Genomic DNA, 23,018 nt, shown 5'->3' with positions numbered 1-23,018 from the left:
ACTGAGAAGTTACTTTATGGTCAGGTTCTGTGCATTAGATTCCGGGTTTGAAAACATTTGCCTCAATGGGGCTCTTATTAGAACGTGAAATTTCAGTTCAAATACTAGAGCCCATTTCCTTTTGCTAAATTGTATCACTTCACATCTTGTTCTAGTTTGGGCAGTGAAAAGGCAGAGAGATTCTCCTGGGATCATTAAGTGGCTTGTTTCATTCTGTTGGCCAATTATGCTGACATGGTACATTAGGGTTATCTTTGACCCTTCCCAGAAGCTAAGAAGACCACCTTTGTAGCTGTGATATATCATCCCTCTGCCCTCTGTCTGCCATTAACCTTATTAGTATGCGATCTTTCAGTTTGAAACGCCCTCGATTCTTCCAGTGCTATGGGCTGCAAAGATGTCATTTATGCCTTTAGTTGTTCCATGTAGATCTGTTAACTCGTAAGAAGCCCATTACAGTGTGAACATAGTATAATGGAAATCACACTGGACTAGGCTCCAGGTGATGTGTCTTCCTGGCTGGGGCAGAAATGGACCATTGCTGTTCTCCACTCCTGTTTTTCTCTTGTGAACGAATAACTAGACTTTATTTTCCTAGGTCCTCTTGGAGTTAGATGCTACTGACTTGTAGCTCGCAAAAAGGTTGGCAGAAATGAAATATCTTTTGCTTCTAGGTCTGGCTTCCAGAAACCTGCTGTGTGTGTTCCTTTTTAAAAATTTCACTCATATTTGCAGTATTTTGGTGGGACTACCATAGTACCAGGCACCTGAATCTTTGAATCCTTCCAATAAACAGCTCCTGACATTGACTTTTTATGGAATTAAGCAATAAACAAGTGCCTCTGAGTTAAACTGCTGAGATTTTGTTGTATGTTCGATGAACTAGCATTACCCTTAATTAATATCTGGCTATACCAGTAACGTTGACTTCTGTCACTTTCTCATGACAGTTGGACAAGTTACTTAACCTTTCAGCATCTCTATGATCTCTTCTGTCAAAGGGGCCCCACTTTATACATTAAATCATCACATGAGGTAATATTTGCCATACTAGTTTATAAACGACTATACGAGTATAAGTGCTGCCATTACTATTAGATCCAGCCTTTTATAAGTAGCAGATCCAATGTTTTTCAGCAAGCTAACTCAGTTAATGTACGCACACGTAACAATAGTAAATGAGGAAGAGATTATGGATTTGGGAGGGAGGGGTGGAACATGGGAGGAGCTGTCAGTGGGGAGGAGGGGGACAGGAGTGATGTAGATGCAGTGTTTACATATAAACTTCTCCCCCCTCTCTGAACCTGGCAAACAATGAGGGCTGATGAGATGCCAAGGACAATGGCACGGGGTTTTGATCCTACTTAATGTGCTGGCTTTGTGGGAGCCTAGCCAGTTTGGATGTTCATCTTCCTAGATATGGACGGAGCGGGGAGGACCTAGGACTTACCACAGGGCAGGGAACCCTGACTGCTCTTTGGACTGGAGAGGGAGGGGGAGAGGAGTGGGGGGAGGGGGAGAAGGGTGGGAGGAGGGGGAGAAGGGTGGGAGGAGGGGGAGAAGGGTGGGAGGAGGGGGAGGGAAATGGGAGGCTGGGAGGAGGTGGAAACTTGTTTTTTTATTCTCCTTTTCTCAATTAAAAAAAAAACTTCTCCCCCAAAATAAAATGAAAAAAAATCATGGGTTGCTCAACCCTTCCTTAAAGGTCTCATTATAAAAGTAAGTCTAATAGGAAGTTCTCATAAAGCATCACTCCATGTCATTTTTATAATCATCCCAGGAAAGAAGCGGTCTGCCACCTCCACTTTACAGAAAACTGAGCTCTAAGAAATTTTCTCAGAGTCATTTGGTATAGATGTACTCAAACCCAGGGCTCAGTTGGAGTTTGTATTGCTGTGATAAAACACCACTACCAAAATCAACTTGGGTAAGAATGATTTCGTTGAACTTACAGTTCTCAGATCACACTCTGTCACTGAGGGAAATCAGGGCAGGAACTGAAACACAAACCATGGAGAAAAACTGCCTCTTGTTTTGCTCAGCTTGCTCTCTCGTACCTCCCAGGAACACTTGCCCAGGGATGACACTGCCCCCTGTGAACTGGGCTTTCCAACATCAGTTAAGAAAATGCACCCTAGACTTGCTTACAGGCCAATCTGATGGAGGCGTTTCCTCAATTGGGAATCCCTTTTCCCAAATGACTCTAGTTTGTGTCAAGCTGACCTAAAACAAGCCAACACTTGCAGGGTTTCAGAAACACTCTGCTTTTAAGCTGTACACGTCTGACTGTTGTTTACTCTGTTTTAGAATCCTAGCATTACCTCTTCCCACCCGAGTCTTACTGCTGTGAGTCCCAGATCTCCCATAGGACAAAAAATGATTTTGAAAACAGCCAGAAATAATTCTTTTTTTGGATGCTCAAATGGACTTGATATTCTTGTTTAATTACCCCTAATTTACTTGTTCTTTTCGAAATGTCTTGATTTTCTCATGAATTACAGAAATGTATTTACTTATTTCTGTGTATGATGTAAGTGTCTGTACAAGTTCATATGTGTACATGTGTGTGTAGAGGCCCGAGGTTGGAGTAGGATGTGTTTCTCAGTCACTGTGCTAGTTTTTGAAACAGAGTCTCTCACTGAACCTGGAGCTCACTAGCTGGGCTATGCTAGTTGGCCAACAAGGCTCCTACTGTCTCTCCACTTCCCCAGTGCTAGGATTTCAGATGTGTGCCACTGTACTTAGCTTTTTACCTGGGTCCTGAGGATTAGAACTCTAAGCTTCATGCTCATGGAGCAAGCACTTTACCAACTGAGCCATTGCTCCAGTACAGAATTTTTTTTTCAATTAAAACACTAAGAAAGAACCCTTTGGAGAACGTTGAACATGAAAATTGTAGTGTCAATATGCAGTGACTGAGAACGAGCACAGTAGTGAATAGTCTTTGCTGTATAGGCCTGGCTACTTTGGATGAGCTCTCTATAGGACCATTGTCTTAGTCAGTGTTCTACTGTTGTGAAGAGACACCATTACCAAGGCAACTCTTACAAAAGAAAGCATTTAATTATGGGGTTTACTTATGGTTTCAGAGGATTAGTTCTTAGCATCATGGTGGGGATAAGATGAGTGTGACAGTAAGAAGGCAGACATGGTGCTGGAGAAGTAGCTGAGAGCTACATCCTGATCTGTAATAGGCAGAAGGCAGAGAAAGAGAAGCAGTGGGCCTGGCCTGGGCTCTTCACACCTCAAAGCCCACCCTTATTGATGCGCCCCCACCAACGATGACACGGCCACTCCATTACCTTCCAATCCTCCCAAGTAGTTCACCAACTGGAGCCTAAGCATGTGAACATAGGAGTTTATGGGAGCCATTCTTATTTAGACTGCCACAGCCAGGGGTATCCAATATTTTGACCTTGAAATACAGTGTTGTCACCATATAGTTTATGCCTGAGAACTATATAATCAAGTTTAACTTTCAAGAAGTTTGCATTTTGTGGGTATGGGTCACATTCATAGCTATGGGGTACACGCAGCACGTAGATTATAGGCTGGACATATGTGTGTTCTGGAATAATTGTCATCACAGGGCCAAAAGGGGCTGCCTGAGACAATTTTTGTTTTTTTTTTCATTACCTGATCTCATTTTTATTATGTGAAATCCATAGACATTTATATGAACATATTATTTTTAAATATATGACTTATATAGTATATATTAATATCCATACACATAATTCATGTACTGGAAGAATAAAATCATAGCTATTTTTCTTTTTTTAATTTATTTATTTATTAAAGATTTCTGCCTCCTCCCTGCCACCGCCTCCCATTTCCCACCCCTCCCCCGATCAAGTCCCCCTCCCTCGTCAGCCCAAAGAACAATCAGGGTTCTCTGCCCTGTGGAATGTCCAAGGACCACCCACCTCCATCCAGGTCTAGTAAGGTGAGGATCCAGACTGCCTAGGCTCCCACAAAGCCAGTACGTGCAGTAGGATCAAAACCCAGTGCCATTGTTCTTGAGTTCTCATTGTCTGCTATGTTCAGCAAGTCCGGTTTTATCTCATGCTTTTTCAGACCCAGGCCAGCTGGCCTTGGTGAGTTCCCAATAGAACATCTCCATTGTCTCAGTGTGTGGGTGCACCCCTCGCGGGCCTGAGTTCCTTGCTCGTGCTCTCTCTCCTTCTGCTCCTGATTTGGACCTTGAGATTTCTGTCCGGTGCTCCCATGTGGGTCTCTGTCTCTGTCTCCTTTCATCGCCTGATGAAGGTTAATATTCAGGAGGATGCCTATATGTTTGTCTTTGGGTTCACCTTCTTATTTAGCTTCTCTAGGACCACTAATTATAGGCTCAATATCCTTTATTTATGGCTAGAAACCAAATATGAGTGAATACATCCCATGTTCCTCGTTTTGGGTCTGGCTTACCTCACTCAGGATAGTGTTTTCTATTTCTGTCCATTTGCATGCAAAATTCAAGAAGTCCTTGTTTTTTACTGCTGAGTAGTACTCTAATATGTATATATTCCATTCTTTCTTCATCCATTCTTCCATTGAAGGGCATCTCGGTTGTTTCCAGGTTCTGGCTATTACAAACAATGCTGCTATAACATAGTTGAGCATATACTTTAGTTGTATGATAGGGCATCTCTTGGGTATATTCCCAAGAGTGGTATTGCTGGGTCCAGGGGTAGGTTGATCCCTAATTTCCTGAGAAACCGCCACACTGCTTTCCAAAGTGGTTGCACAAGATTGCCTTCCCACCAGCAATGGATGAGTGTACCCCTTTCTCCACAACCTCTAATAATTGTAATTGCCTGAAAATTGGAAAGCAAACTGAGGTTTATGTGTGTGACCTTGGCGGGTTGAGCACTGTAGTTTGTATGGCCAGTCTGTGCTGAGCTAACATCCCATGGGATCATTCTGTCCTGGTTCCCAGCATTTGGACTCTCTCCTATGGAAACTGAAGAATTTGATTGCCAGACAAGCATGTGCTGTGTAGTTTAAGGAACGGGAGTATGTGACAGTGTGTTCTTATAAAATGGATAAAGTTCAGAGTAAACCTGCTCTTGGTTGAGCTCTTGCAATTTCAAAATGTTCAAGTCTCTAACATTTGTGGAGAATGAATTTACTCTTGATAATCTTATCAATAGATGTTGCAATTCATGAGAATGACCTTTCCCCTGGGATGGTATTACTGAATTTATCATAGAATCCAGAAAGGCCATTTGATTGGCTAATATTTCATATAGTTTGCCAACCACTCTGTAGTACAGGTCATCTTAAGAAGTCCATGCTAAGCACATCTAATTAACCTGCCCAAGATGCATAGCCAGAAAGAGGTAAATCCAGGGTTTGAAGTCAGACAGTCTTGGCCCCAGAGCACATGTCCAAAAATCTCTTGGTTTGGAACACATCTGTTTCCTAAATAAAGGATTCCTATAAACCTAAACACACATAGGAAGTTGTTGTGAGGGATTGTGAAGCAAGAAACAAGGGTAGCTTTGTCAGAACCCTCTGCTCGGCCATGATGAGCCTGCCCTGTTCATTGTGCATTCCCAGCAAAGGAACTGCTGCTGACACCCTAGGGAACCAAGCAGGACCAAGCAGGGAAGATCTTGCATATCTGAAAGACTGGGCCAAAATGATCCATGCACTTCTGATTAGGCAGCATGCCTTCAATGGCCTGCTCAACCTTCTAGGCCTCCTCAGAGTGTACCCTGAGAGTTTCAGCTTTGGCAGAGGCCTGTGAGATTTCAAGCTCCTTTTGTCCATGTAATAAAAAAAAAAGTCATTTTTTTTTGGCCTCAAGCTAAGGAAAACCCTGGCAGTTTTAAACTTGAAAAAGTTTGGGTGATGTTTTTCTTTTTAATATACTAGATTTATTATTGTTGTTTTTTGGAAACCTTGTGGACATTCGCAATCTTTGATTTTTATTTTTCCCTTATTGGGCTTTTCTGGAAACTTCCATGGAGAGAATGGCTAAAAAGCAGGATGCAATTGCATTTTGAATTCTATGTCGGAAAGGGGTGTGAGGGTGGGTAAGAAGATTTTAACTACCTGCAGAACTGAATAGCTAGATTGGGCATAGCAAGAATGCCGGTCACTGTGGTGCATTGCTTCCTGGTTGGGTTTCACATTTTTCAGAAAACATAGAATAAAGCAGGAGAAAGGCTGCTGATGGTTTGGAAACTCTCTAATGACTTGATGCATGTGTACATTGTAAAATAATATAACACGAAATATACATACATACATACATATTTACTTCTAAGTAGCCTGGGAGGTTTTGCCAAGAGCATGCCTTGCCTTGTTCCTTAACTTTCACCAAAGGAAAGCACAAAATAATGACCCAGACCGTCATAATCCAATCCATCCAGGAAAGAGGTAAAGCAGGTTTTATGATTTTTTTTTAAAAATGCTGGTGGGTCCCCCACAGAGCAGCCGGGAGCCTGGCGGGTCTGGAGCAGCTAGCCCCGAAAATGCTAGCAGGTCCCAGGTGCCGAACCCCGGAGCTGCTAGCATTGGGGGAGGGGGCAGACAGGAGACAGAGACAAGGACAGACACAACATGTTGAATATTTATTCAGGGGGTTATGGAGGGGTTAAGGGAGAAGGAAGGGGAGAGAGAGAGAAAAGGGAAGGGGAGGGGAGGGGAGAGGAGAGGGGAGGGGAGGGGAGAGGAGAGGAGAGGAGAGGAGAGGAGAGGAGAGGAGAGGAGAAAGAGACAGAAGAAGGGGGAAAACGGGGAGACACCTGTGCTCCAGGAGCGGACAGGGAGAAATCCAAGATGGCGATGAGAGGTCAGGGGTCGCTGGAAATGGACTTGGCTTGCCTCTTAAAGCGATCAGGGACCAAAACCATAACAGCAGGACTTCTAGCAAGCATTCAGATTTTTTATGTGATGGTCAGACCTCACTGGCCACAGAGGCTCCAAACTCCACATGGGTTTTGCTCATTGTCCTTACTTCTCTCTATCTTGGTCCTACACCAAACCAGAATTCCCTTTGACTTTCTGCACACCACAGAATTGCAGCATATAGCCTCACCCCTGCCATTGTCACCTTTCTGCTTTAAGGATCAGGGAGTTGGCCCAACATGATATGCTCTTTCTTAGAGTCACCCTTCTCGTCTCAGTCCAACTGCCTCCACCACCTCTGTTTTTGTAGGTAAACACTCCATTGTCCCCCCCCCTGTGTGTGTGTGTGTGTGTGTGTGTGTGTGTGTGTGTGTGAGAGAGAGAGAGAGAGAGAGAGAGAGAGAGAGAGAGAGAGAGAGAGATATGTCAGGTGATATTTATAGAAAAGTTACTACCCATCACATTTCCTATTCTTTTTTTATTAATTTATTTATTAAAGATTTCTGCCTCGTCCCCGCCACCGCCTCCCATTTCCCTCCCCCTCCCCCGATCAAGTCCCCCTCCCTCATCAGCCCAAAGAGCAATCAGGGTTCCCTGCCCTGTGGGAAGTCCAAGGACCACCCACCTCCATCCAGGTCTAGTAAGGTGAGCATCCAAACTGCCTAGGCTCCCACAAAGCCAGTACGTGCAGTAGGATCAAAAACCCATCGCCGTTGTTCTTGAGTTCAAATGACATTGAGCCTATAATTAATTAGTGATCCTAGTGAAGCTAAACAAGGAGAACACAAAGACAAACATACAGGCATCCTCCTGAATATTAACCTTCATCAGGCGATGAAAGGAGACAGAGACAGAGACCCACATTGGAGCTCCTATTCTTGTTTCTAAGTCTTGAAGGAGAAAGAATGTTGACACCATCTTTCACCTTTGGAACCCAAGTGAAGGGAATAAGTGCTAGACCCTGGCGTTGCAGCAAAGACAGCCATTCTTTCTTGGGGCCTTCCCAAGTAAAGAGAAAGAATTCAACCTTCTAGGTTCTTTTCATCCACATATATCCTAACCATAGCCCCAGAAGAAGTGATCAATAGTGCTAGTAGAACCTTCCAACTAACATTAGCTCCTCATCTACAAACAATCATTTCTCTCACTTTTCCAATACTCTTCATCTCATCTTGCACTCATGTTTCAGGGTGCCTTATGAGCACCCCCAACATTTAGATTCAGGTACTTGAACACTTTCTGAAGCCTCTCTCTTGAGTAGGCAATTGGTATGTTTAAGCTATGTCAGCACTACATTCTTGGCAAGTCTCTAATGTTACATGAGTCTGGCAAGTGATTTTCAGCTGAGGGCAGGCCGCTATATCCTTAGTTCCTCAAAAACTCTGTTCACATATCCTCCGTTGATTTAGGGTTAGACTAGAAAGAAAATAATTATCTTATATCTTATTGTCCATGTCACAGTATGAAGATTTATTCCAGGCACAAACATACATCTTTAATTGTAATCATAGCATTGATCTGAGCACATATAAGATATATGGCTATGTGTTGCTGGTGGTTTTGCATCGCCATTTTAGTGCAATTAATGTATACCACTAAAGTACTATCTTACACATAAAACAAATTAAAAAGAAGATTGAAACTTGATATTCTATCCAGGAAATGTTACTATAGCATTTATGGGCAAGGACTCAAGGTTTTCATTTTTAATTGCATTACTGAATGACTCTTCTTAAAGGAGCCTAATATTAAAGAATATAAATGACTTTGTAAATTTCTGGTGAGGCAGACAAACAAGGCAAATTAGAATTCATTGGCATTAATGTTCTACTTTCAAAGTTCTGTCTGCTTGCAATGCTTCTAAACCACTTCTCTAGATGAAGTCTGTAACTGACCGTGTAATCTTCCCTGAAACATTTACTATAGTGCCCAGAACTTCGGTTGCAATTGGTGGGAAGTAAAAAAGAAGATATTCATGTGACAGCAAGGTTGCAAATACTCCCTTTCTAGACTTACTTTCTCCCTAGGGTGTCACTTTCCTTCTTATAGGTGCTAGATATCCTCACAGTCCTCAGAACACCCCTGTCTGTTCTCTTTTTGGCTATGCCCTGGGTTTGCAAATTCTACTTAGTTCACCAGTTCTTTCCCTCCAAGCTATGCAGTTAGCTATTAGGAAAAAGCAGCTGATTAAACAAAGTCACACTCCAGTGTTGATGACTGAAAGCTCTTAAGGCTCCCTGGGGTGTCTGCATCTGAGACCTTTAGCCCGTGTTGAGGGAGTTTCAGACAGTGCAATGAATGGGCTAGTGAGGATATAAATTTTGGAAGGAGAGAGGCACGTGTTTTGATGTTAGTCTGCTAGTAAATTGTACTAGTTGTAGATGTTAAAAAAGTATTTATAAAAGGATTTTTACCAAACGACGTTTGTTTAAACCCTTTCTGCCATGCTTGAAGTAATTAAAGAATAGGTCTTACAGAGTTATAGACTAGTTCTCCTAGTCCCATGAAAGTTTAGTTTAGAATCCCATCCATCTGAATACTCTTTAAACTGTGTGAGCCTTACCTGCTTGTGGTACTAGTACAGGTATGAAAATGTTCTTCTTGATTCCTTCTCAGTGAGTGGGGTTCAGATCTCTAGAAATCAAACACATTCTTTATATCTCACAAGGAGGCAGCCCTAGGCCTTTTATTTTCTCCAAAAGTGCATATTGTATCACTTCTAAGCAATGAGTATTTGGGAGGATAAAACCAGACATTTTTATGTTTCTAGTCTTCCACGTACTTTCTATATACCCTAAATGAGCCCACAAAGTTAAGAAGTACAGAAAAAATTTAAACAACTAGCAGATAATGCTTTCTGCAAGAATATACTATCTATAGCTCTGAAGTTATTAAAGCTTTAGAAGATAGCCTTGTATTTATTCATTTAATTTTTTAAAAAATTGTTTTACTTACTGCTTTTTGTATGTGTGAGAGATGTGTGCATATGAGTGTGAGCGCATACATGCCACAGCCCTTGTATGGAGATGATAGGATAACTTCTGGGAGTTGGCTCTCTTTATCCTCTGTGGGATCCAGGAACCTGACCCAAGTCCCAAGTTTGCATACTTTTCCACCTACTAAGCTATCTTGCCAGCCCTCACTTAAGCTTTTGTGGAAACTAACTTGTAGGTACCATTATCTATTCTATTTCACAGATGGTTAACCAAGGGCATTGTTTAGTTAAATCACCTGTCCAATGGTATATAACTAATAATGAGCAAAGCTGGGGTTAGAACTCAGGCACTACAACCACAGGTCTTACATCCTCACTCCAGTCCCTGTGCCACACTGGTTGTCATTAGGAGACACCAGAAAAGCTGTTTATTCTGAAGGGCACCTAGACTCAGTTGTTAGACAAATGCTCCCTCTCTCTCGCCGACACCAATGGTCATAATTCAGCTTAAGTCCTCGGCAAGATGACAGCTTTCCACATCTCATGGACTGTCAGGACCGTCATGACGATCAATACCATGCAAGGAATCTAAGACTGCTAAGGTCTCTGGTTCCATTCACTTTTTGTTCTTTCCTCTTCTTAAATAACACAATCCCATTCCACTGAATTTAATTTGGTGGAATGGTCAGGACCCCTTGGAATTTCATGGGCATTTGGGGGTAGATGCTCCTGCCTTACCTTCCACATATTTTCCAACCTGTTGAATAACCTTGGCATCGCCCCATTTGCATCCTACATTTTCTTTGTCTATCTCATTCAACCTTGCTTTATAAACCTACCATCCTTCAGTCAGAGTCATAGGGTCATACACACACACACACACACACACACACACACAAGTCTGCTGCCGTGTTTAATGTCATTGAAGACCCTGTTGCAGTAACTTTTCCTGGGAGGTTGTGAACAAATGTCTGTTTACCTCATATAGGGCACCTATGACAGATGAAAGAAATGGTTTCCCTCAAGTCTGTCTTGGTGAATCAAAGAGTTCATCTGTGATTATCGAACAGGAGCAAGGGCAACTTACAGACTGATACACCATTGAAGAAGAGTTTTTCACCACAAGGAACTTGAGAACCCCTCTTGTTCTGCCTCATGGGTTATTTATGTGGTGCCTCCATAGTTCTCCCTCTCTTCTGTGAGTAAGTTTTTGTTAGCTCCGTCTTGTGAGGGTTTCATTGGGCAATCACAGCTATTCTGATTTCAAGACAGCTATGGCCATATCATACTTAGAGGACAGAGTTATACAGCAAGCACAGTAGTTGTGGTGAGGGACCCTTGTTCAGGCCAGAACTGGACCTGAAACCCTTTTATTCCTGTATTCAGGTAGTCAATCATCCTTCATTCCAGAAGCTCTATCTGTTCTGTCCTTCTCATAGCATAAGCGTTTCTTTTCCCAGGCTCTTTCCTATACACAATGGCTTCCAGCTACCCTTGACTTGGAAACTCTGGTCTTCTCAACCTGTTTTCTTTGTGACCTTGGCAAGTAGCAGACATTTAACACCTAAGATCTAGGGGGCTCTGTCTGTCTTTCATGATCTACAAACAGAGGACCTACTTGTGGACCAGACTTTGCTGGTACTGCTTCTGGCACCTGATGCCCCTTGAGACAGACCTGGTCCTATTATAGGCATGGCTTGATCAACAGTACTTTATTTCTTGTTGGCATTTCTGAAAACTGAGAGGTTACTTGGGGATTTCTGAGTCTTGAACTGATTAGCAGTTAACGATGTGTGTTTTGATGAGAATATAAAAAATTTTGTTTATCTACTTGAGAGGAGGAAAATTGGGAATAAAAGGGAGAGAAGAAAAACACAATTCTCAGCATTTCATTAAGGGCTTAAATATTTGGAACTGCTAAGTTCCTGGTCATTGCTGGAAATTTCTCTGGGTGTTGATTTTATATATCAGCTCTCAGAAAAATTCATGAAGTGTTTTGCTTCTCCTAAAGCCATCAAGAGACCCACAGAAAGTTCAGAAGGACATACCTGTCTGGAGTCATGTATAAAAGGTTTTTCAAACTTGCTCTTGAACCACTATTGCTGAAACAATTGCTCCATCAAGGTAGAATATGGTAATCTAAGAAGGATTAGCCTTTGGAATCTAATTAACCTGGGTTTGACCTTTACCTAGCCATTTCAGGGTTCTCAACCTCTCTGGGTGTTACTTTCCTTTCATTTGTAAAATGAAGCATTATTTTTTAACTTGTAGAGCTGTCATTAAGACAAACATTCCACTAAGTAAGACTAACTGGCATGGAAAAGTTGTTTATGAATGCTATGTATGTAACACACCTCCACCTTTTTCTATACAAGGTCTGAGTTTCCCATTCTTCAGAGTACTCACAATATTCCAGTAACACTAAGAATGTTTGAAAAGTCTATAGCGAAACATAATATTTTATGTTTAAGTGTATATATGTGTCTGTACATTTATATATTTACATATAATATACCTTTGAGTCAGCGGACTTGAGAGAGCCTCTCAAGATAATATAGGCTACTGCCATTGCTTACCACCTAGATTTGAAGCTATTACTGAAGACACTACACTCTTTCGACACGGGGTTTAGGAGACTCCAGTTGGAACTGACCTGAAAGCCTCTTTCCTGAGGATTAGCTCTCACAGTATCAGAAGATTCTATGCAAGGTGCCAAGGGAGAAGAGTAATCTATAGTCTTACCAAGCTATAAAACTTATGAACCACAACTACCAGTGTAGAAAGATATACCCAAGGGTACAATGGTACACTTAAATTTTTGGTGTAACCAAAAACCATCTAATTGGATTTAAATCTTACTTAATAGGAGGCAAATTATGCCTGGTGCTGTAAATCCAGTCAACTGCCCATGGCTGGTGAGTTCATAGACCCTAGAGGAGAACCTATTACTGCCACTTTCTTAAATCAGTATAATTTCTAACTGCACTCTAAATATTTAACCTTATACACACAGAAAAGTGTAGTTCTCACCCCTCATCAAAGAAGTTGCCTTTAGCATCAGAGGCCATCATAGAAATCCACAGCTGATTAAAAAAATACAGAGATCAATTGACTGTGGGTTATTGAACAAGTGAGCTGGTATCTTAAAGGCTCTTGACTGAAGGGGCAGAAGGAGCTCCAGCAGCACTGTTGTGTGATACTGTCTTCCATATATCACAGGGAAGCAACAATAATAAAATCTGAACAATATGGTTACCTAAACAAGACCTACACAAGGACAACACCAGTTGATTTGCCCAAATGGTGGGGAAATCTCACAAGGCCGTACCCCTAGATGAAAATCTTCAGGCACTTAATTTGAGAGAAGAAGAATCAGTCTCCAGGAACAAGCCTCCCATAGGTTCTCCAATACCAGGTGGGGAGCCCTTAGCACATATGAGCATCACTAAATGGATTCTACAGACCGTGTTCATACATATGGAACAATAATTAAAGAAGCCATGAATTTGAGAGCGATTACAGGTCCACAGGATGAGCTGAAAAGAAAGAGGGAGAAGTGAAATGTCATCAGTCCCATACTCATGTATGAAAATCTGAAAACTTTTAATTAAGAAGAGCAAGTCAGTAAGCAACACTCCTCCATCATCTCTGCTTCAGTTCCTGACTCAAGGGCCCTACTTGATTTCCTGCACTGACTTCCCTCAATGACAGACTGCAATGTGGAAGTGTAAGTCAAATAAACACTTTCTGTGCCCTCTCCCCATTTTGTAATTAAAGATTGTTTTGCTTTCAAGCACAGTTTGCAATTGCTATTATGTGAGGCCCATATCTACAATGACATTTTGTTTGGGCAACTGTGAATGGTCTAGTGTTTGAAATTTCAATAGTCAAATGTTCATTGTCAGAATATAATTACAGATTTATTTTCTTACATTTATCTTGTATTACACGACCTTGCTGAATTTATCATTCCAGAAGTGTTTTGTAGTCTCCATAGTAGATATTATTGTTATTTGAAAATACTCTAGATTTTTCTTTTGCAAAACGAAAGAAAGAAAACAATTAGGCCAAGATGGTCAACATTTTTTTGCGGGCTTAAGTTATTTTCAAAAATAAATCACTGGAGTACTAATCCTTTATAAAATTCTTATGCTGGACTTCAGCAAATTTTTTGAGCCAATCAACTTGATTGAGGCTAGATAGTCATGGCTTGCTTTCCAAGTGACCCTACAAAAACAATGCTGTTTGCCGGGCGATGGTGGCGCAGGCCTTTAATCCCAGCACTCGAGAGGCAGAGGCAGGTGGATCTCTGTGAGTTCGAGACCAGCCTGGTCTACAGAGCTAGTTCCAGGACAGGCTCCAAAAAAAGCCACAGAGAAACCCTGTCTTGAAAAAATCAAACAAACAAACAAACAAAAAAAAACCAATGCTGTTTGACACTAGCTAGTCTTCTGCATACAAGGCTGCCAGTTATACCACAAATTAATAGTGATGGGTCCAAGCAGGATGAGGTGAGAAGCCAGGTGAGGATCTTTACTTATTGGTATTTCTAAAGCAAGTAGGAACATATTTTAATGGCCAGAAGCAACATTATGGCCTTTTTGTAAGAACAGCCTATACTGCAGGATAGTGAGCATCTCCTCTAAAGATTTTACTGTTCATGTGAGATCTTAAATCTGGGGATAATTGAGAACATAATCAGACCTTGGGGTCCTCTCACTGAAATATCTCTGCCTCTACAGTTGAAAGAATCAAATTTGTGATGCATTATAAAGGAGAAACTACTGAAAAGGCAGCTCCAAATGTGTGGTAAAGATACCGCCACACCCAGAATAGTCCATAAAATCACATATGTATTCCATAGCAAATAAAAAATAAAGCCCTTAGCCCAAGTAGACTTCATTATGAGTCTTTATCCTTGTCTCTTAAAACATATCAAAACTGCATTCTAAAACTAGAGGCTTATTGTAAATTCCTTCCTAGTCTCATACTGATTTAGTTTTATACAATGACTTTAATAAAAGAGTTCATTTCTCAGGTCAGACACAGTGCACAGTGACACATGCCTTTAATCTAAGCACTCGGGAGTCAGAGGCAGTGGAATCTCTATGAGTCTGAGGCAAGCCTGGACTATGAGACAGATTCCAGGCCTGCCTTGGCTACATAATGAGACCCTGTTTTCTTAAAAAAAAATTAAGTTTGTTTCTTAAGTAACACTTGTCAGGAACATCTCCAGGTCTGAGCATTATTTAGTTTTCTTAGAACAATCCATCCAAGGTAGCTGATTATTTTTCACAAGATGAGTTGCAGTGGATTTGTTGATAGTTAGCTGATATCGGCAAATTATTTAAAAATTGGAGTGTGCACTTACTCAAAAACCTATAAGGATTTTAAAAAACAAGACATTCAACTCTTCCCCCATAGGAATGAATGTGATAAGGGCTTTGCAGGTGACTTTTCTCTGTGAACAAAAGGACACAAGCTGATAAAAAAAAAGTTCTTGGGGAAGGGGCTATAGTCAGCCATATGGAGAAAGTCAATAGAGTATTTTATTTTGTGATTTAGAAGAAATGGACAAGTATAGTTTCACCAGTAAAAGCTCAGATAGCTCATGTTTTCTAGTGCCTAAGTATTTTCTTCAACCAATCTGAAAGTCAGAAGACAGATCAGAATATATTCCCAGTGTTCCAGGCCCAGAAGGTGCTTTCACCTAGTAAGCGACCTGCCTTGTGTACACCAATGTTTAACAGATATCCAGTAGTCTGCTCAGTCCATCTTAATTCTGTCCTTAAACTCTTAGGGCAACTACTGGTGGGTACTTTAAAAGCTGTCTCCAAGCACCGGACTACAACCCCAAGGTCCAAATCAGGAGCAGAAGGAGAGAGAGCAAGAGCAAGGAATTCAGGACCGCGAGGAGTGCACCCACACACTGAGACAATGGGGATGTTCTATCGGGAACTCAACAAGGCCAGCTGGCCTGGTTCTGAAAAAGCATGGGATAAAACGGACTTGCTGAACATTGCAGACAATGAGGACTGCTGAGAAGACAAGAACAATGGCAATGGGTTTTGATCCTACTGCACGTACTGGCTTTGTGGGAGCCTAGGCAGTTTGGATGCTCACCTTACTAGACCTGGAAGGAGGTGGGAGGTCCTTGGACTTCTCACAGGGCAGGGAACCCTCACTGCTCTTGGGGCTGATGAGGGAGGGGGACTTGATTGGGGGAGGGGGAGGGAAATGGGAGGCGGTGGCAGGGAGGAGGCAGAAATCTTTAATAAACAAATAAATTAATAAAAAAAAAGCTGTCTCCAAGACATGATGTGTTAAAATAGGTCATGAAATTTCGTGGGTGAATATTGGAGGTGAAAAGAGTTGTTGGTGGCCGGGCGGTGGTGGCGCACGTCTTTAATCCCAGCACTCGGGAGGCAGAGGCAGGCGGATCTCTGTGAGTTTGAGACCAGCCTGGTCTACAAGAGCTAGTTCCAGGACAGGCACCAAAACCACAGAGAAACCCTGTCTCGAAAAACCAAAAAAAAAAAAAAAAGAGAGTTGTTGGTCACAATATACTTACTAATTGTAAGGAAAGATAGTAACCAGGCCAGCAGACACATCTTAGCAAATGATTAAAGTTAACATCATCATCAATCAGTCATGCCAGTATCATTTCTCTCGGATATGATGTCCTAATATCCTTTTACGAAATGCATAACCACAGTCTAATTATTAGAAAACATCAGATGAACCTAGACTAAAAGATATCAGAGTAAATAACTGAACATTATTCTTAAACAGCTTTAAAGTCAAAGTAGCCAAGAAAATGCTTAGAAACCTTTACATATTGAAGTTACCTTAGTAGATCTTGGAACAAAAATGGTTAGAAGAAATACTGGTGCTCCGATGTGGGTCTCTGTCTCTATCTCCATCAGACAAAGGTTCTATGGTGCTATTCAAGATAGTCATCAGTCTGACTACGGGACAAGGCCAGTTCCAGTTGACAAGTACAAGGAGGGAGAATATGAGCAAGGAATTCAGAACCAGGAGGGGTTGGTTCACCCACTGAGACAGTATGGCTGAGCTAATGGGAGCTCACCAAGGCCAGATGGACTCGGACTGAATGAGCCTGGGATCAAACCAGACTCTCTAAATGTGGCTGACAATTGGGGTAAACTGACAGGCCATTGATAATGGCACTGTGACTTGTCTCTACTGCATGTACTGGTTTTTTGGGATCCTAGTCTATTTGGATGCATCCCTTCCTAAGCCTGGATGGAAGAGGGAGGGCCTTGGACTTCCCACAGGGCAGAGTATCCTGCCCTCTCTTAGGACTGGAGGGGGAGGGAGGGAGGGGGAGTGGGGGAGTGGGAAGGAAGTGGGAGGAGGGGAGGAAGTGGAAATTTTGATTGGTATTATTTATAAAGCAATAAAAAATAAATAAATAAAAAAAGAAATACTGGTGTAATTCAAATAAGGCATGGAGTTTAGTTGCTAGTACTGTACTGGTGGTAATTTTCAGTTTCTGAAGATTGCATTGCAGATATATAAGCTGTTCAGGTTAGCAAAGGCTGAGTAAAAGGTGTATTTCAAGTCTTAGTACTGATAAAACTGTTTTGTAAGTCTAAACTGATTTCAAAATAAAAAGTTAGAGAGGAAGATTGTTAGAAACAAGGGAATAAAAAAATTCACCCAGTTTAATATTGCCCTCCAACATGCCTCAGTGCCTCTCTGAACCAGATGAAAGTGCACAATTATCTTCCTCCATGTTCTGTGTTTAATTCCTGCAAGCTGTAACTTGTGCAGATCATTTCTCAGTCCCGCAGGTAGCCTAGATGATACGTCATGTTTCAAGACTAAAAGGGTAACATTGAGAAGAGCCATTCTAGTCTGATTTCACAAGCTTTATTGCTAATGAGAACTGTGTCTCCAAGGGAAATGCCCCAGTGTAAAGAAGAGTTTCTAAAAAAGTAACAATATATAGACTGAGCAGGTTGTGTTTATGTATTTAGGAGCACACACACACGTGTGTGTATCATCTATTTAGTTATCCAAACATACATGTATGTTACAGCAATTAATGAACAAAGAGGCTATGAATTTGAAAGACAGCAGGGAGGGGTATGTAGAAGGGTTTCAAAGGAAGAAAAGAAGAGGGAAATGATGCAATTATACAATCTCAAAAAATAAAAGAAATATTTTTTTAAAAAAAACAGAAACATGGAAGAGATTTAAGGCAGGAGGACCGCCAATTATTTGATATTTTTCTTAAAAGCTGTGTACTCCTTTTGAGTGAGAATCCAATTGTTTCAAGTCTTCATTAATCAGCGACACCATTCATCAAATAGACACTTTGGCATAATGAGCACTCATAAATACAGTGTTTGCCATCTTCCTTGGAATATTAGAATGAGGACTGGGGGTGGAAGGAGTGAAATCACGGAGTACCTCGTCTTCTCATTCTCAAGCAGGCTTCCAGATGCCACACCAAATTAAGATTCTGTCATCTTTGCTGGTCCATGTCTTTCTAGCTCTCTCTTCCACATATAACGAATGAACGCAGGGCACCTGCTCCGACTTTCTTAATTGATGCAGTTCAGGGCAAGTCATGATTGTTAACAGAAATAAACCAAATCATTTGTCACAGAGCTTAATTTCACCTGTGCTGCCTCGGTTCCTGCTGTTAGTTGTACTTATGGTGGATGATAAAATGCTGTTGCCGAAGCCACCTCCTCACAGGAAAACGAATCCCAGCTGGGATCCCGACCCGAGCACCTGGGGCTGTGGAGCAGCTGGCGGCAAACAGCCATTTTGCCAGCCTTAGTCGCCTCTCAGGTTGATTGAAACGAACAGATCCATTTCCAAGCACTGTCTGGTTTCCACTGAGTGAACATTTGGGTGTCATTCCTGAGAAAATATCAAGGCCTTGGAGACCTGTTCTCATTACGCCACCTCCGAACAATCAGCCTTCCCCCAGGTTCCTACAACTGTACACACTTGCAGCCGTCGCTGTGGTAAGATGGAGACTATCCATGTACACAGGGGCAACTAGGGAGTCACCACTGAGACCCCAGGAGAGAAGGTTTCTTCTACAGAACGACACAGTATTTGTGCAGATGATTGTTGTTTGGAATGCCATGATTTCAACACTTTCTCCATTTTTAGCCTGCTAACGGTCTGCAGACGAAGGAAAGAGTGCACGGTTTGAGATTCATCTTACAGATAGAGAAACAGCTAAGACAGGCTGATTTAGCCATAAAGGAGGCTCAGAAATATCGTTAGTGTTCATTATTGTCAGTCTTTTAACTAGTCAGACAGCTCCCCACTTATCACATGGAGCTTTGTTGGGGCCACTGTATATTATGTGCCCGCAAAGGAGTGTTCTTGCATCTCTGTAATCCATGTACAGCTGGGACTCAATCCAGGCTGTTGTCTGTGCGTAGGATATGTGTTCTATGTTTATGTGTATGAGATAGAATGTTATTTGGAATGATAGGGGATAGAACCTATGAGGAGAGGCTGAGTGCCAGGAATTCCTCTAGAATGACTCAGTTGGACCCACTGAAGACAGTGACATTGTGGCCTCTTTAAGTCAGAGATTGTAATGACAGTCTGGGCATCTGAGTAACTTGGAGAAGTTTAGACTGTAGTAGGGGAAGGGGTGAAGAAAGTCCTCTAAGTGTCTCAGACTAAGATTCAGGTTTAGGAAAAAAGTGTTTTGTTTTTTACATCAGGCTAAAATTATTTTTTAAAGTGAGTGTGTGTGTGTGTGTGTGTGTGTGTGTTATGCTTCAGCGTGTATACAGAAGTCAGGGGAAGATGATGGACACACTGATCTATTATTCTCTGCCTTATTCCTTTCAGAGAGATTTCTTCTTGAACCTGGGGCCATGATATTAGTCAAAAAGTTCAAGTAGTCCTCCAGTTTTTATATTCCCTGTTGGTGCTCGGGTTATGGGTTCATGTGTGTCCACACCTGGATTTGCTTGGGTTCTGGGGGCTTGAACTTAGATCCTCATACTTCCTTGAACAGCAAGTGTTCTTACTTGTTTAGACATAAACCCAGCTCTGGAGAGCCACTGTTTTTTTTAATCACTATTTACTGACAGTATCTGTGATTTTATAGAATAACATGAATGAGCAATAACAATAATAGTATAAATCAGTTACTCTATTTAAAATCAGGAGTTTTACTTGAATTGCCTTATTTAACTCTCACAATCACCCCATGAGAAAGATGAGTGTAACTGAATCTCAAGGCAATAATATAGTCTGCGCAATATGTCACAGTTCATAAGTTGAGGAACCAGGATTCACTCACAAATGGTCTGATCTCTGAGCCTAGGATCTTCCTTTCCCAGCTCATAATGGGCTGAAAGGTTGTGTCTTCCCTGAGATAATGTTGGCTTCAGGGCGTGGAGAGTGGAGGGAGAAAGTAAGTCTGACAAGAAAGAACACAACACAGTGTCTTTGTGTGCCTCTGTGTGTTCTAACACAGGAGTGTGCACTATGGGGAGCAGATGGGATACAGGAGAAACTGTAGATGACTGAGCCCAAGGAAGGAAGACAATGTGGAGTTGTCAAATATGAATTGTTTCAGCCCAAACCCCTAGTGTGAAGCCAAGCTTAGCTTCTGGATCACTGTATGACTTTAGGTATACCAACGGAGGGCCTCTGTGGCCTTCTGTTTTTCTGTCTTACTAATATAAACCAGTACTAATTCTGTTGAGGGCTTATGGGTTACAGAAAAGGTTTGTAAACAGCTTTATACAGGTAGACCCAACATTTGGACAATAATTATTAGACATTAGTGATTATGAAGATGAAGAAGACCCCCTCGAAGGCCTATTGTCCTTACCCTAAACTGAAAGTCATAATTATAAAAAACCCAATCAAAACATCAACTCAAAGGAGCTCGAAACTATCTAGAACAAAATTCCTTTTAGAAAGTCGTCTGTGACACACTGAATCTTTGGGTTTTTTTAATTTTTATTTACTTTTGATAGTTTTGCCTTATAGCCCTGGCTGACCTCAAAGTCACCTCAGCCATCCTAGAAATAGAATTACAGACTTGTGCTATCAAGCCTGATGACACTGAATCTTCAAACGCAGGTAATTCAAAACACAGTTGTTCTCTTGCCTTATGACAGAAACCTGGGTCATTGATAAGGACTTAGAGTGGAGACAGCTGCTTTCAAGCACCAAGAAGGTCATAAAATGTGAAATAATTGTCTTACCTTTCAGCATCTTGTTCTCAAAGGTGGCCGTGTGCTTTAGATAAATTGTCGCTGGTTCCAACCAGGGAAGAGATCTCAGGGAAGAACAAATCCTAGATAAGAACATGTTCTTCCTTTACACAAAGCGTCTGTACAGCTCTGTGGTCCCTGGAGTTGGGCCTGGACTCTGAATTTATAAATGATGGTACAAATAGGCAGGAAGACATTTAGAAGTTTTTCTACAAAAGCAAGAAGAAAAACACTATATAGCCAAAGTCTGGCAAAAAGGGAACAGTAGTCCTCCAGAATGGGAAGGATTTAATGGTCCCAGGGAGAGTAATAAGATAACACGAAAAAGATACTTGGGGAGGTAAACAGACTCTTGGGAACATTTTTTACAAGTCATGACCTGTGAAATAGTGTTCTTTTAAGAGGAGAGGCAGAAGCTGCCTTCAATGAATCAGGGAAAGTCAGGTGACAATTGAACATGATAAAATACTTGGGCTGGGCATCTCCAATCTGATTCTTGATTGATAAGACCTAGAATGAAGAAAGAGTTTGACCTATAATCACTACAATCAGTTGACTATATTACATGGAAACACGGATAAATCTCAGAAAGTATAATGTTAAAAGCATAAATATGTATACTATAAGACTGCATTTTTGTAAATTTCCAAAAAAACGTAAAAATGTTCTTTGTGTTAAACTCAGGTATAAGATATCTTTGATGGGCTGTAATTGGGAGGAGATAGGAAAGAAACTTCAGAAGGGCCTGATAAAACCGTTTTTCGGTCTGAGTGGGCACTAATTACATGGGTGTGTTTAGTTTATGAATATCTAAATAGTTGTCTAATCATGACTTTTGAATTTTCTGTATATATTATATTTCAAGAAAAATTAGGAAACCAAGATATAATCCATGAATGGATGTTACCAAGAGGAGCAAATATTAAGAGTTCTTTACCCATAAAAACTTTACTTTCTTGAATTGCAAATTCTTCATTTGGTGTTCAGAATAACCCTCATAGATCAGTGGCGGTCTTCTGGGAAGCATGCACTAAGCTAGGATTAGTTTTAGCCGTAGAAATTCCCTTGAAAGAAAAGAAAAGCTGTAGAAGGGATATCTTTAGGTCAAAATGCAGGTATTTTCTCTGTCTTCTCTGCCCCTGGGAGCAGCTCTCCTGCCTTAGCATCCCTCACCCCTGAAAATGTATACCTGCTCCAAGTTCATCTCAGCCAGAGGCACTGACAGATGTGAGCCTCAGTAGCCTGGCAGTCTAGAGTCCTCCTACCTCACTCATTCCTAGCTGAACCTTCCAAACCAGCGACATTTCAAGGAATATTGACCATTGACCCAGTCACCAAGTTCATTGGGACTGGAGCTGCCACAGTTATGATGACTGGTTTTGGAGCTGGGATTGGGATTGATTTTGGAAGCCTCATCATTGGCTATACCAGAAACCCTTCCCTGAGGCAACAACTCGTCTCCTCCGCAATTCTGGGCTTTGCCCTCTCAGAAGCCATGGAGCTCTTTTGCCTAATGGTGGCCTTTCTCATCCTCTTTGCTATGCAAAGCAGCAGTGTTCCCTTCCACCTCCCACAGTTCTTTCTCCTGTGTCTTATCTGCCCTTTAAGCTTCTTTTCCTGCACTTACACAGGAAGCCCGAAGAAAACGGTTGGCTCAAAGTTTGACAGAGGGAAGATAATGCTGTATTAATAAGAAAAATGAGGTATGATGCATTCGAAGGGATAAAAAAAAACGATAGGACGATATATAGGAAGACCTTTGGATCATAGCATAATCTTAAGAAAATGTAAGGCCAATGGTGAATTCTTGGGCACATATTGTTCAGTGGAGAAATACTGTACCAGGCAAAATAGTGCTCTATCATGTCTCTGTCATGCCCTGTCCTAGGTGGGAATATCCAAGGCCTTGGTGAAATGCTGTGGTGAATTTTAAAAGATGCAGCTGTTTAAAGTCGCTAGTCAAAGCAGGTATGACCACAGTCCCTGTA

The 23,018-nt window shown here is 41.5% G+C and overlaps 1 pseudogene; it reads left to right on the top strand.

The window, feature by feature from the left end:
- The first annotated feature begins 22,139 nt into the window (after nucleotides 1-22,139).
- On the top strand, nucleotides 22,140-22,720 carry LOC121441266 (annotated as a pseudogene).
- The last annotated feature ends 298 nt before the right edge of the window (nucleotides 22,721-23,018 follow it).

Source organism: Microtus oregoni, unplaced genomic scaffold (genome assembly GCF_018167655.1).
Source record: "Microtus oregoni isolate MIOR12 unplaced genomic scaffold, Mior012 000074F_006, whole genome shotgun sequence".
Lineage (NCBI taxonomy): Eukaryota > Metazoa > Chordata > Mammalia > Rodentia > Cricetidae > Microtus > Microtus oregoni.
This window is presented reverse-complemented; position numbering and strand designations above follow the sequence as displayed.